A 13,165-nucleotide genomic window follows, 5' to 3' on the forward strand; every position below is an offset into this window, starting at 1 on the left:
AACGTAACTGAGATTTATCTACCTGCCTGAAAACCAGAGCTGCCAGATCAGCCAGTCTTCAAGACTAAACTCTGGGGAAGGTAGTTGCACAAATCTGAAAAGCTCTGTTTTCAGGGTTTATGAAAGAATAAGCCCTGATTATCCTCCTGCTTTCACCAACGAATGACCTAACAGTTCTGGCATCAGCTGTGCTCTGATCTTTCTCAGCCAGGACAGGGTGCCTCAGAGTACTCCACAGGGTGTGAGTGAAGGATGCAAAAAAGAAAAAGATTACTATCTCTTTCTTAATGTACATTAAATTTAGTTTTCAAAGCAAGAAAAACAGTTACTTCCTTCACTCTGCAGAATTATGGTGATGTAAATGCAGCACTGGTGATTTTTTCACTTTCTCAATTTTATGGAAGCAATTTCCCTCAAAGCAGGTTATTTATTATGTTGCCATGCTGGAGGCCCATGTCTAGAAAAACTGTAATCTGCAAATATTTTTAAAAGATTTTGTAAGTGTTGTAATTTTTCAAGCATCCTGTTTGGTTTAAACCTCTCCACTTACAGGGAAAGAATTTTTGCAACTAGTGAAACTCATGTTTTCCATGTTTCAGTTAGAGACCTAAAATAGATTTAGGGAGCATTATATTATCCTATACCTGTATTTAAAACATCATTTTCACTTTCTCCCCCATCACATCAATCTATCTTGACATGTTTGAAGAATTAAAAAAAAAAAAAAAAAAAATTTGCATTCTGAACTGTTTCAAGAGCCAAAAATACAACAATGGATTGATATTGCAATATTTTCTTATGGAGGTTTTATTAAGATTGAATTTATAATTATACACTATCCCCCTAATCAAAACACCCTCTGAAAGTGAAAGATCTCAGCAACATGTAAAAAATAGCTCTGTGCAGAAGGCTTATGAAAGGGCTTTTTCCTTTGCATATTGAAATGGTGAAGAAATATAAAGGATATAATACCAATAAATGAACTAAAACAAAACAAAAACAACTGAATCAAAGGAATAAAATTACATATCCTATCACACTATGAATAAGATTAAATTACACCAGCAGCACAATCTGGAACAATCTAATAGAACATGTACAACAGTGGGAAATCTGCCATTGGTATATTTTGGAGCACTGCATATACAAAGGCTCGAGTTTAAATTGTGCAGCTAGTAACTAGTTCATTGTACCTCCTATATGCTTTAAAAAATATTTTCTTAAGCAGAGCTAGCAAAAAAAGTCTTCAAATACATTTGAGTATCAGTAATTTAATGCTAACACCAAACCCAGGTTAAAATAATACATTTGCATACAGATCAGGAGATTGTGTATGACATAACTTTTCATGGAAAATTATGATTGAGCAGAAACAGCAGGAATTAACTCTTCTGTTTTTCAGACATTTTAAAAATGTTAGCTCTGACCAGAAAAATCTTGCTTAATAAAGCAAGCCTAAAAGATACTAATTTTTTTCTCTACTTCCTGCAAAATTTTAGGGGAAAAAAGTAAATTCTACTCCAAAGTATGACTCCTTGCACATACAGTGTTTGGAATTACTAGGAAAAGCCCACTGCTAATTGAATTTATGACTTTACAAGTGAAAATACAGCAGCTGAACTAACAAAATCAGGTTGAGTGTTGATGTTTTGTTTTTTTTTTTTAATAGCTACCTCTTATACCAGTAAATTCTATGGCAGAAATAAATTTTATTCCATATTACCTATCTGTTCTACTTTAACTACCAATGTCAGTGCAGGAAGTTCATAAATGTGAATCCCCAGGAGGCTTTCACGCATTACTGAGAACAGTAAAATGAATGGTTATGTATCTGTAATCTGAACTTTGAGATGAATATAAGCAAATTGTGAGTGCACATTTTTCAAATGATTGCACTCATTGTTTTCCGCTGACTCATGATTGCTGGCAGAAATGAATAATACATTTTAATACAGTGTAGACATTCAGCAATCACAAATAAAGAGAGTATGTATGAGTATATATCCATCTTCTAAGCATACATAATACTAAACCTATAGGTTGTCATCTGGTTTTAATACTAAAACACCAAATAATTTATAATGCAGATCTGTAAAATATATATAGAACACTGCATCAATCATGCACAAGTACTTGTGCTGTTCAACATTTCTGTAAATCCTCCATTAAACTTAAATTTGAGACTGAACCAAAGACTTATACGGATCAAGTCATGGTTGCTTGGAACAGTGAAAGAGAGACATAAAATGCTGCGCTATTTCATGTCAGAATTATTTGCAGTTCACTTCATTATTTCAGAGAATATTAGTGACTGAAATACAGTGCACTCCAGATTAAAGCCAGTACTTATTCCTTTTCTTTAATTCAGGAGGCAATTACTAAATGACAATTGGGAGAGCAGCTGACAGGACTCCTAAATTATTCAACACAATCAGTACACTGCTAATGTAAGCAAAGAGCGAGCAGAGCCTTGTGCAGCTATTCACTAATACTGTCAAATAAGAAAGAAATAACTATTTGAATACGATGAATGTCTTGCTTTTCATTTCCACATTTACTATCAAGCCTCGCAACATACCATGAACAACTGACTAGTCCACACAACGATGACTCGTTCTCTACAGAAAACACACAGAAAAATGAAAATTCAACCATTATATCCTGAAAGGTGGCTGAACGTATAAAGCCCATGTGTCACCTAAAACCATTCTATAGTAATGTAAAACTTTACAAACATAAATAACACATGGGAAAGTGTTATTTAAGTAAATACACACTGTACTGTATTTAAGTAAATACATACTGTACTAGTATTTACTTAAGCGAAACTTCAGACACATGACTTCTTGGAGAATTAAACACAACATCCAGGAAATTAATGGTTACATACGCTTCCAAGTCAACTTCAAAGTGTCATATACAAATATGAACGATATTCTGCTTTAACAACAGTTTACTCCAGGTACAATTTGAAAAGTACTGTGCCATAAAAGTGTTCACAGCTTCTGAAGTTTTTTGGCAAAGATAATGAATATTCCACATCTGCAGGGCTGCTGCAAGTTCATGAACTACAGAAATGAAAAAATGCCTTCTTTAGGTAGCCTAGTTCTTGTGTAAAAATCCAAAAATAATACACCCTAGTAACAGCATCCACAAGGAACCAGAAACTTGGCCCCAAAATAAGACAGAGCAGTAAAGGGCTTATGGCAACTACCGCTGCTGATGTAGGCTCCAGCATTTGTGTTAGGAAGAAATCAAGCATAGCATAGCTCAGCCTTTCCAAACCATGCACTGGTTTGGGGGGAGGTAGGGAATTCTGTGTCAACATCTTTAATAAAGCAGATGTGACTCATTGCACTCTCATTTAAAATCAGAAACTGAAGTCTCTCCTGTTTCCACTGAATCAACAGCAGAAGCATTGGGCACAGTAGCACTGGGGCTGGGATTCTTCATAACTTTCTAGTATCAGTACATTCCATTCAATTAAATCATAGAATCTGAAACTGCAGTTTTGTGACACAGTGGTCCAATCCTGGCTTTGGTTTGTCTCAACACCCTGACTCACCTTATCTTTTGCAGTGGCACCAATCACAGAAAAATGCGGGATTAATTTGATCGGTATAACTTCCCCATAATTCTTCTTAAGCTGCTTTTTTCATGCAAGAACATATTTCGTTTACAAACTGTTGTTTCAATAAACCAAGTAACCTGAGATATCTTTGCTCAATGTAATTCGAATGCTGAAAGTATCTGTTAGGTCATGTTGGGTTTTGCCTCTTTTTTCTTTTTCTTTTTTTTTTAATTATTATTCTTGGGATGAGAAAAAGGCATTTTTCAAACTCTTATCTGCATCTTTCATCTTTTCATTTAAATTCTTTAACCAAAATTCAATAATCATCCATTAGAATTTCAACACCTTGTAGTCCCACAGTGGTCTGTTCAGTTACTCCTAGAAACATCCAGGGAAAGAACTAATGCCAAATGGTACACTCTAAAGTTTGTAACATTCAAATGATGTATTTGAAGTAAAAAATGTAGAACTTGCTTCACTTACATTCGCCTGTCAAAATATATATCCTGCATCTAGTTCCTTGATGATTTTTTTTGCTTCATGTGAGCTTTAATTATAAATTCAAGAGAAAACTCCTATGTAAGTAACATTCCCTGTAAAGGTCATAACATATTCAATATATCCACCATTTGTGTGAAGTTGATGCACTGCCCTGCTCACCTGTGGAAGGCATGTTTTCTCTGCAACAAGGGCCAAACCACTTTGCTATACTGTCCTTGACCACCACTCTTTTATTTTCTCTTTTTTTCACTTTTGGACAACCAACTCTACTGTCCCATGCTTTGCACACTGAAATTCACTAGGACACTCAGCAACTAATCTCTAACAAACTTTAATACTCCAAATTTCAGAGTGAAACTTCCTGTTGATGTAAAGTGGGTTTTATTCACAGTCAGGATTTGGGGCACCAGCGAGTAACCAGCTTTACACTTCCATTTGGTATGTGAACCAGCCTTAGGCAGGGTGCATCACACAGAGCATATATCTGGAAATATTGTGGCCATAGGCCAAAAAGCAAACCTTGAATTCAACAACTCCGTCAAAAGAACTCCGTATCACTCGGAACAGCCCACTTTCATTTGAGGTTACCTGGTGAATCACACAAATTTGACTGTATACATATATTACAGGTATTTACTTTAAAAGTAAACTTACTATTAAAAAGTATTTAACAATTATACTGCAAATATTAACTTTTCTCATAACTAGAAATGGAACTTGACCATTAGCATCCATGCAAATATATTTATTTTGACAAAATTTAAATGAGGAAAGGACAAAAACTTGTCAATTTTTTGAATCTTATTTCCTAAACATAGCCCATGATGTTGTTTGCAAAAGTTCTTAGAGGCTAAACAGTGTAAACTACTGTAAATGCAAGCACTGTCAAACAAGAACTTTTTATTTCAGTTAAGGCTTGGGGAAACTGAAAAATTCAGTGATGAGCAGCTGAATGATTCTTGAGAGACATCTCAAGAAAACTTAATTACATTTTTGAAACTACATTAAAGAAATAAACCTCACTCCGTCAGAAACTACAATGTTACAAAATCTATGCATGGGGACATTCATTTGCTTGTACTGATTTTTATACAGAGTCTAGCTGAAGGATCACACTTTCATGTCTTACAAAAGGATATCTAAATCATGCAGGGCACAGCCAAAGCTACTCAGAAATATCAGGTAGCAATTTCCATTTCTTGTTTTCCCCCATCCAGCAGTTAGCTAGTCTAAATCTTAAATAGTCTGTTTAAGCCTGTATGGAAAATCATTTATATCTTTATAGCTTTTTCAAGGATACTCATCAGTATTGTCCAAGAGTTGGTGCAAGAGCTCTGGAGCTCACCTGGCCTAACACCTATGCTCAAGCAGCATCAGCTAGAGCCAGTTGCCCAGGACTGCATCCAGGTGGCTTTTAAATATCTCCAAGGATGAAGACTCCACCACCTCTCTGGGTAACCTGTGCCAGTGCTGGTCACCCTCATAATAAAAAAGTGTTTCCTGTGTGAAACACACCTTGTGTGTTTCAGTTTGTGCTTGTTGCCACTTTTTCTGTCCTTGAGCACCACCTGGCTTCATCCTCTTTGCACCCTCCCTGCAGGAATTCATACATATTGATGAGATGTCCCCTTGAGCCTTCCTTCTCCAGGCTGAACAGCTCCAGATAGTAGAATCATGGAAACACAGAATGGTTTGGGTTGGGAGAGACCTTAGAGCTCATCTAGTTCCAGCACCCCGATCAAGAAGCAACCTGGCCTTGAACACTGCAATGGATGGAGCATCCACAACTTCTCTGGGCAACCGGTTCCAGTGCCTCACTACCTTCAGCCTATGCTCACGTGAAATGCTCCAACCCCTTACTCATACTTGTGCACTCATGCACATCCTGTCATGAACCTTGGATTTATGTATGTTCAGTTTGCTGAAGTATTCCCTTTCCTAACCTCCAGGGTACATCCTCCTTGCTCCATCCCCAAAGGCCAGTCTTGTTAGTAATGGCTGAGGCAAGGAACACATTCAGTACTACCACCTTTTCCATATCCTTTGCAACAGGTTCCTCTTATCATTTCTTTACCACATTATCTATGTGCCTTCTAGCTCCATTAGGAAACGAGCCAAGGGTATCTGTTAAACACCCTTGACTACCTCACAACCTCCAAAAAAGAGGGAAGAGCAAGGACAGCACAAAGTGGCTCTCCTATTTGTTAATTTAAAGGCTACCACCTATGAAGGTAATGGAGCTATTCAGCAAAAAGTATGACTCTTTTTCATAGTGAAAAATCTTTTCATAATCTTTTTGTAATTGTTTTCATGGTGAGAAAGATTAGACACTGTTAGATCGCCATATTACAAAAAGATGTTGCTATTGACAATTTTGCTAACTTACTTTCCTAACGTATTTTCTTCTTATTTTATAGGCGGATAAGTGAAACGAGTTAGATAATTTATTCAAGTCCATGTGGTGCTAGAATCAGGTTTAGCTAGTACGTTCCTGCATTCTTGTGCTCCATTCGGTGAACCAAGGCTGTTCTTTTTCCTTTGAAAGGTGTCAAGGTCAGACGTAAGAAATAGTTGTTTTAAATAACTATTTAAGGAAAGATGAGGGGATATTTTATTTCTTTCAGTTCAACCATTTACCTAGAAACAAAATATTTTCTTGGCAGATAAGCTGCAACATTCCACCAGGCTGAAAATCTCAGTTTCACCTTACTCCTCTATAGCCTATCTCATGTCACAGAAATATACGCCTTGTTAGTCTATTTTGTATTCCTCTTTTGTTTGACAGTACTCTCTTTTTTGTGAAATATTTCTGTGGAAAGGAAAAATGTGCATGAATTCATCTTTTTATGTCCTAACTTCAATTTCCAAACCATGTTTTCTCCCTTGTCTTTGTTTAATACTATGAATACTGCACAGTGAAAGAACTGGATATTCAACAGACCTTTTCAGACTAGAGGTAGAGATCGGTTTGCTGTTTTCTGAGGTATTGGTTGGTTGGCTGTTTTTTTACAAGGTTAGGAAAGTGTCTTTCTGAATAAAAAAAAATAATCTCATTTGCAAGCATACTTGTCAAACTTCGCTCTTACAACATGCTACCTTAACTGAAAGCACACTTCACTAACAAAACTATAGAGCAACTTAACAATTGATCTGACAAAACAAAACCATTACGACATCCATTAAAAAAAAAAAAAAGCAACAAGCCAAACAATAAAAAAAACTAAAAAAAACCACAAAACCAAACAAAAAACCCCCAAAACAAAACAAAAAAAAAACCAAACCAAAACAAAACAAAAAGCAAAACCCACAAGAAACTCTCAGTAGTGCTGGGCTCTTCCTTGCAATATACAGAACACAAAACCCTATTACTCCTCTCAAAAATGCATTCAAATCCTCTTAATAAAATTGAACCGTGTTTTACCTATTACAACTACAACTACCTTACTGTCATTGTTGATAGTTTTCATATAATTTCACAATGTTTTTTTTTTTCCACATAATTGTGCTCTAGATTCAGTACTTTCATAAAGAATATTTAAAAATGCAAACTTTCTAACATTGCTCCATCAACCTGTTATCTCATCTGGATTTTAACACTTGCAAAAAATGTGTGGCCTGGATCTGGAGGTTTTTCAAGGCAGAGATTAGCAATCAAACTTGGAAGAGAGACTGTAAAATTAATTTTTAGAGTGGATAACTGCCAGAAGTCTCTCCTATACTCCATTGTCTTTTCTGTAATTCCTTACATAAGGGAATTAAACAGTGGAATAACTGGCTAAACTCTATAGAAAAGAGTGTATGAGTAGACTCTATGAGTACAAAGAATAAGGGACTCAGGCCCAGATGCAGAGCATGCACTGCCAATGTTGCAAGGAAGCAGTGGGCATGGTCATGAATTTATGTCAGCATGTGTAGGAGCATCCACGGTAGCGCCAATCTAGACAGCACAGTTAAAAATAGCAGTGCAGACAGATGAAAGCAGACTTCAGCATGGCTTAACAATCTGCCCAAAAGGTTTGGACAGCCCTCTAGTAAGTCTAGGCTGACACTTCTTCACATCACATATAGATCAAAGCTAGTATGGATCTGTCTGCATGTCCTGCAATTAAACTACTCAACTACAGTGTAGACACATCCAGAAATAGTGCTACTGTAGATATGTTCATCTAAGAACTGCATTTGCAAAAAGCAAAGCCTGGGAACATACCATAAAGCATATGGGACGTGATGAGGAACATATGCTTGAGACAGTGTCCATTATGCTAAATTGTATTAGCTGGACTAATTCCTTTGCCTACACAATATGCTTTCCTTGTACTCCTGGAGGGCATGATAATGAGCTGGTTGGCCTTTCCTATGAGGATTCACAGTCAGGTTGGATTAACCTGATCCTTCAGGTACGGTGGCTCACCCAGGTTTACTGGCTAATGAAGAGATACAGCTACACTCTAGAGGCAGCTGGAGGCAACCATATTATGTGTAAATGGCACTTGTTCCTCTTCATGAAGTACCAATGCCAGATGCTGAAGCCCTAACCTAAGCAGGCATATTAGTTATTTACCATTTCAAGGCTAGCTATTTCAGAAGAACAAGATAACCAGCAATGCCTTTATCCAGTACTGCTGCTATCAGTGGCAGAACCTACTGTGATGCAGAAACCCAGGAGCTGATGAAGTACCTCAAATTCAGGACCTCCTTCCCTGAAATGGTGGTCTGTTGGTCATCTGCAACATTACATCATCTATTAGCTACAAAATATAAACTACTACACTGCATCCTGTTGAGGATAGCTTACCATTTGTCCAGCAAGTGACCAAAGGGATTTATGTATGCTCTTACACTGACTGTGTAATGAATGATTCACTACAGGGAGATTTTGTGTGCATTTGCTAAATCACAACCAGAAGACAAGTCAAGAAGGAATGCAGCTCTTCAGCATGCTTAGCTGCCTTATGAGGAGAGTATAAAGACACAAAAGCTAGTGTTGACTCTGATGACTGAAGTTGTGGCAGGAATCAGATCACAGCAGCAGGGGTTACATATAGTCTAATTTACCATGGGAAGAAGTGAGCCAGTGAAATTAAGAAAGTTCTGGGTGTGGGGATAAAAATCCCTTGCTGTTGCCTGTCTCTCTGTGGAAACACTGAGCACGTGCACAGTTGTGCTCCACTTAGCTGTCCAGATCTGGGCATCTCAGCACTCAAATCACAGCTTAATCTCCAGTCCCTGGGCAGTGCCACTCCAGTCATTTCGTCTCGGATTCATGAAGTGCTTTACTAGGGAAGTGCAGAGAGACAGTGGTTAACTCCTCCACATAGGGAGCATCATCATAAAGAGCAGAAATACATTTTCCACTACTCTGTTTGCTAATGCACTTCATCTGCGACCTTCAAGAACAACTATAAGGAGGTGGGTGAGAGTTTAATTGCTGTGTTCACTTTTAGAGAATGACAGCTAAATTTGCCAAGTATGGTGTGAAAAACTTACCCATTAGACTGACAATATCAGTGCTTTTGAAAGCATTACTGAGCAGACAAGATAACTGCTGTATCTGTGTAATACATACCAGTAGCAGATTCATATTGCTGAACAATAAGTAATAAATTAACCTCTCAGATTTTGGTGCTCTCAGAAATCTGTTCCAAAAAATGCTTCATTGAGCTATTTGTAAACAGAGGCTTCCTGAATCTAGAATTAAGAGTCAACTTATCACCAAAAGTAGTATCATTACCATTTATCAAGGATAATACATGGTACACTAACACAAACAAACATTAACAGAAACATACTAATTTAGATGCAAACACTCCAAACATTAATTTTTGGAACTGCACCATGTGCTGTGTAACAGCATATCACAAATTTGGTCCTCTTTTAACTTGCAACTAATTGCTTTGACAGCATTTTTCCCAAGATCTGGCCTGTTCAATCATAACAGCACCTACTGTTATCATGAGACTTTACAAGTAGTTCTTCTTTTCCTATGGAAAACTTAGAATGCCATACAAATAACTAATGCAAAGATGTATAAAGAGGAATACAAACTCTGCCTCCTGAAGATTATGCTATTAAATTGTTTTAAGCAAATACCTCATCAAGAAGGTGTAGAAAGTATTATATTCAAAAGAACAGTGAAAAGCTGAATGCTCCATTTTCTAACCTGTTGCTTGTTCCACGGGTACACCACCTCACTCCATTCACATCTATGACAAGGGTGCAGATTAACTTAAACATGAACATGTTAGTCAAGTGGCCCTGGTAACTAGGATTCCACAGATATCAATTGAAAAGCACTGGCGGAGTTCAGGATTACAATATTTATTCAAAGTTCCTTACATGTAGCCACTATAAACCCCTCTACCTCTAGTTTAAAATCTGGTTTAGGTTAATGAAAAGCAAATAATTAATTATGTAAGTCAATTTCCTGGTGATTCCATTCTGTAACTCAAGATAAGTTTTTGGCCCACGTCCTAGCAACAAGCACAAATATTGTGCTTTAGCCAGTGCTCAATGTCAGAATTTACAAAATTATAATATCCCAGTATTTAACATAATTAGGACTTAACATACCTTAAGGCTCTTTGAATATACAAGAAATTAATATTCTTAGCCTGATAGAAGCGTGGGTCAGAGAATGTGACATGAAGCTTATTTACCTTGCTAGCACTCTTCTGCTTCTGTGTACACTAAATTTGGCAGTTTTATTTTGCTTTATTTTGTTGGATTGGCTTTTGTTTTTAAAAACATCTTCGATAGTGTATTTACAAATACTGAAATAAATCTCTCACCTTGCTGACACCTTCAATATTTAAAACCTCAAGTCAATTTGAAAGCAATTCTTGGCTCTTCATAAATTCACTAGTGTGACTCAACTGGAACTGACAGCTTCGCATACAAAAGGCCAAATATTTACAGTGGTATTTTAGTAAAAGAGAACACAAGACATGTACATTCATGTATAAACATGCCAGCAGTTATATGTTACTAGTCTGAGCAGTTAAAGGCATTTCCTATTTCTTAACAAAATGCCAGTCAGTATGGCCAGATCCTGCAGAACTACTACACGGGTGAATAACCAGCAGAGCAGTACAGCTTCAAATCATAATCATGTACATACCCCTGTCATGTGCATGTGAAGTACAGCATGATTTTTACTCACAGAGGTAAACAGGTTTGCTAAAAAAAAGGGGGGGGGGGGAAGCAGTTAAATTCCTAATTGGAATTTAATTTTAAATAGTGAGTTCCAGATTGATACAGTAACAATAAAACAGATGGGGGAGAGAAGGGGGAGGATTTATACACAAGGAGAGGTCACACAGTGTACCAGATTGAGTTTAAAAGATAAGTGATACAATGCCTTTTTCTCCAGTATAAACAAAGAAAAATGATGCCAGCAGTTTGACTGCAAACAAGAACTGGGGAGGAAAAGCAAATGTTTACAGCAAACCTTAGAAACATAATGCTTCATTTTAATCTGAAAAATATATTTTCAGGCATTACTCAATAATTCTTTATAAACTGCAAATCAACTGCATTCATATTCAAAATAAGCTTTCCTAAATGCTCCTTAACATACTAGTAAATACAGCTAATGAAGGATGGTGCCAACTGCCAAACTATGGCAGCTGGACTGCACTTTCCTTTGATATCCCTAGGATCTTCAGACCTCTGAATCACTCAGATTTTATCTTAGAAGATGAAATTACAGTTCCACCTTAGAGAGGTAAACAGCAGGTGATATTTCTATCACAATAATTAATTCATTACTTTTTTCCCTGCAGTTAAAAACTCTCTTGGGACCTTAAATCAATAAGGTATCTGATGCATATGTTCTATTTTCTCATTTCCAGTGGTTCCACTGTGAATATAAATCTATCATACAACCACATTTGCATTTAAAGACAAATTCCCTTGAGTTTACTCTGCACCTGCTCCATGTAAGCCTGTCTTCTCTGCCTCCTTTGAGAAACAGGCAGGTCTGCCGGAAAAAGAGAGAGCACAGACACAATGCTCTTCCAAGTCCTCTTGCTAATTATATAAGCTTTATTTCCTTTAGCTTAGTTATCGCCCTATGCTGACAGAATTTGAAAAGAGCAACTATCTGCCCTTCCAAAATCCAATGCTTCTCAACTTCTTTTAACATACTTTTAATCTTGACAATGAACACAATCACTCTATTTTCTAACTAATATACATCAAAGCATTGGCAAATGGGTTCCTTACAAAGACTTTCACCAGAAAAATATTAAATTTTATTTTGGTTAGCATTAATTAACATGGGTGCATAAGGAAGGAGGAGCACAATCTCACTCTGGTATCTTACCTTCAACTTTAACCTGAAATACATGAAGGTTTATTCTAGCAAAATCAAAATTAAAATGGTAATTGTTCTCTTCTCTTCGCCTCCTTGCTCCTGTAACCATGCTCGTGATTCATGGGTTGCTTCTGCAGCTTCATGCACATAATCAGGAACAGACAAGGGTGGAAACAGAACTCTACTGCACATCCCATCTAGTCAGTGGAAATGTTTATAAACCAGGTGAGGGGAAGGAACTTGCTGCATCCCACAAATATTGCTGGAACCCCTGGTCTGTGTGCTTGTGAGGTGCAGCAACACCACTCTATGCATATATGACCACCAAATGACGCCACAACTAAGAGTACCATCATCCCAGCACTATTGCCAACATGTTTTTTGTACTGCTGCCCATGATGGCTGGGTCCCCCCACCAGGCTGCCTCTGGCTATGTGCTCCCCTTTCTTGCTGGTACCACATCACAGTGTGGAGGCAGATCTACCCCCGTGTCTCCATTTCAAAGGACAGAAACTAGAGCAGCTGCAGCAATGCTGTAGTGCTTTCCCCTTCCTGGCTGTAATCAGGCAAGTGTCCAAGCAGGACAGAGCTGTTCTGAGTGCAGAAACAACAGCGGCTGGGATGTTGTGGAAGAGGATTATGTGAGGAGAGCTGTACCAGCACAGACAGTATCCCACCTCAGGTACCTGTGGGATGGAGACTTCTTGCAGCTATGGAGTTTGCACTGGGATAGTTAATTGCCCGGAAGGCTGAACAATAGGGAAGCACTTTCCAATTCC

At 37.5% G+C, this 13,165-nt stretch overlaps 1 protein-coding gene across 3 annotated transcripts in view; it reads right to left on the reverse strand.

The window, feature by feature from the left end:
* The window catches only part of SNCAIP (synuclein alpha interacting protein), a 76,418-nt gene extending 69,406 nt beyond the window's left edge, over positions 1 to 7,012 (reverse strand). The window contains exon 1 of one of the 3 annotated variants that reach the window (XM_061468680.1): positions 6,147 to 7,012. The gene's annotated coding sequence lies outside the window, so the exon portion shown is untranslated. The remainder of the gene's footprint in view (positions 1 to 6,146) is intronic. The other 2 variants (XM_061468677.1, XM_061468679.1) reach the window with 2 other exon arrangements.
* Between the last annotated feature and the right edge of the window lie 6,153 nt (positions 7,013 to 13,165).

Source organism: Pezoporus flaviventris, unplaced genomic scaffold (assembly GCF_033815535.1).
Source record: "Pezoporus flaviventris isolate CSIRO_AGI_PZ_B2104156 unplaced genomic scaffold, CSIRO_AGI_Pfla_v1 ptg000050l, whole genome shotgun sequence".
NCBI lineage: Eukaryota > Metazoa > Chordata > Aves > Psittaciformes > Psittacidae > Pezoporus > Pezoporus flaviventris.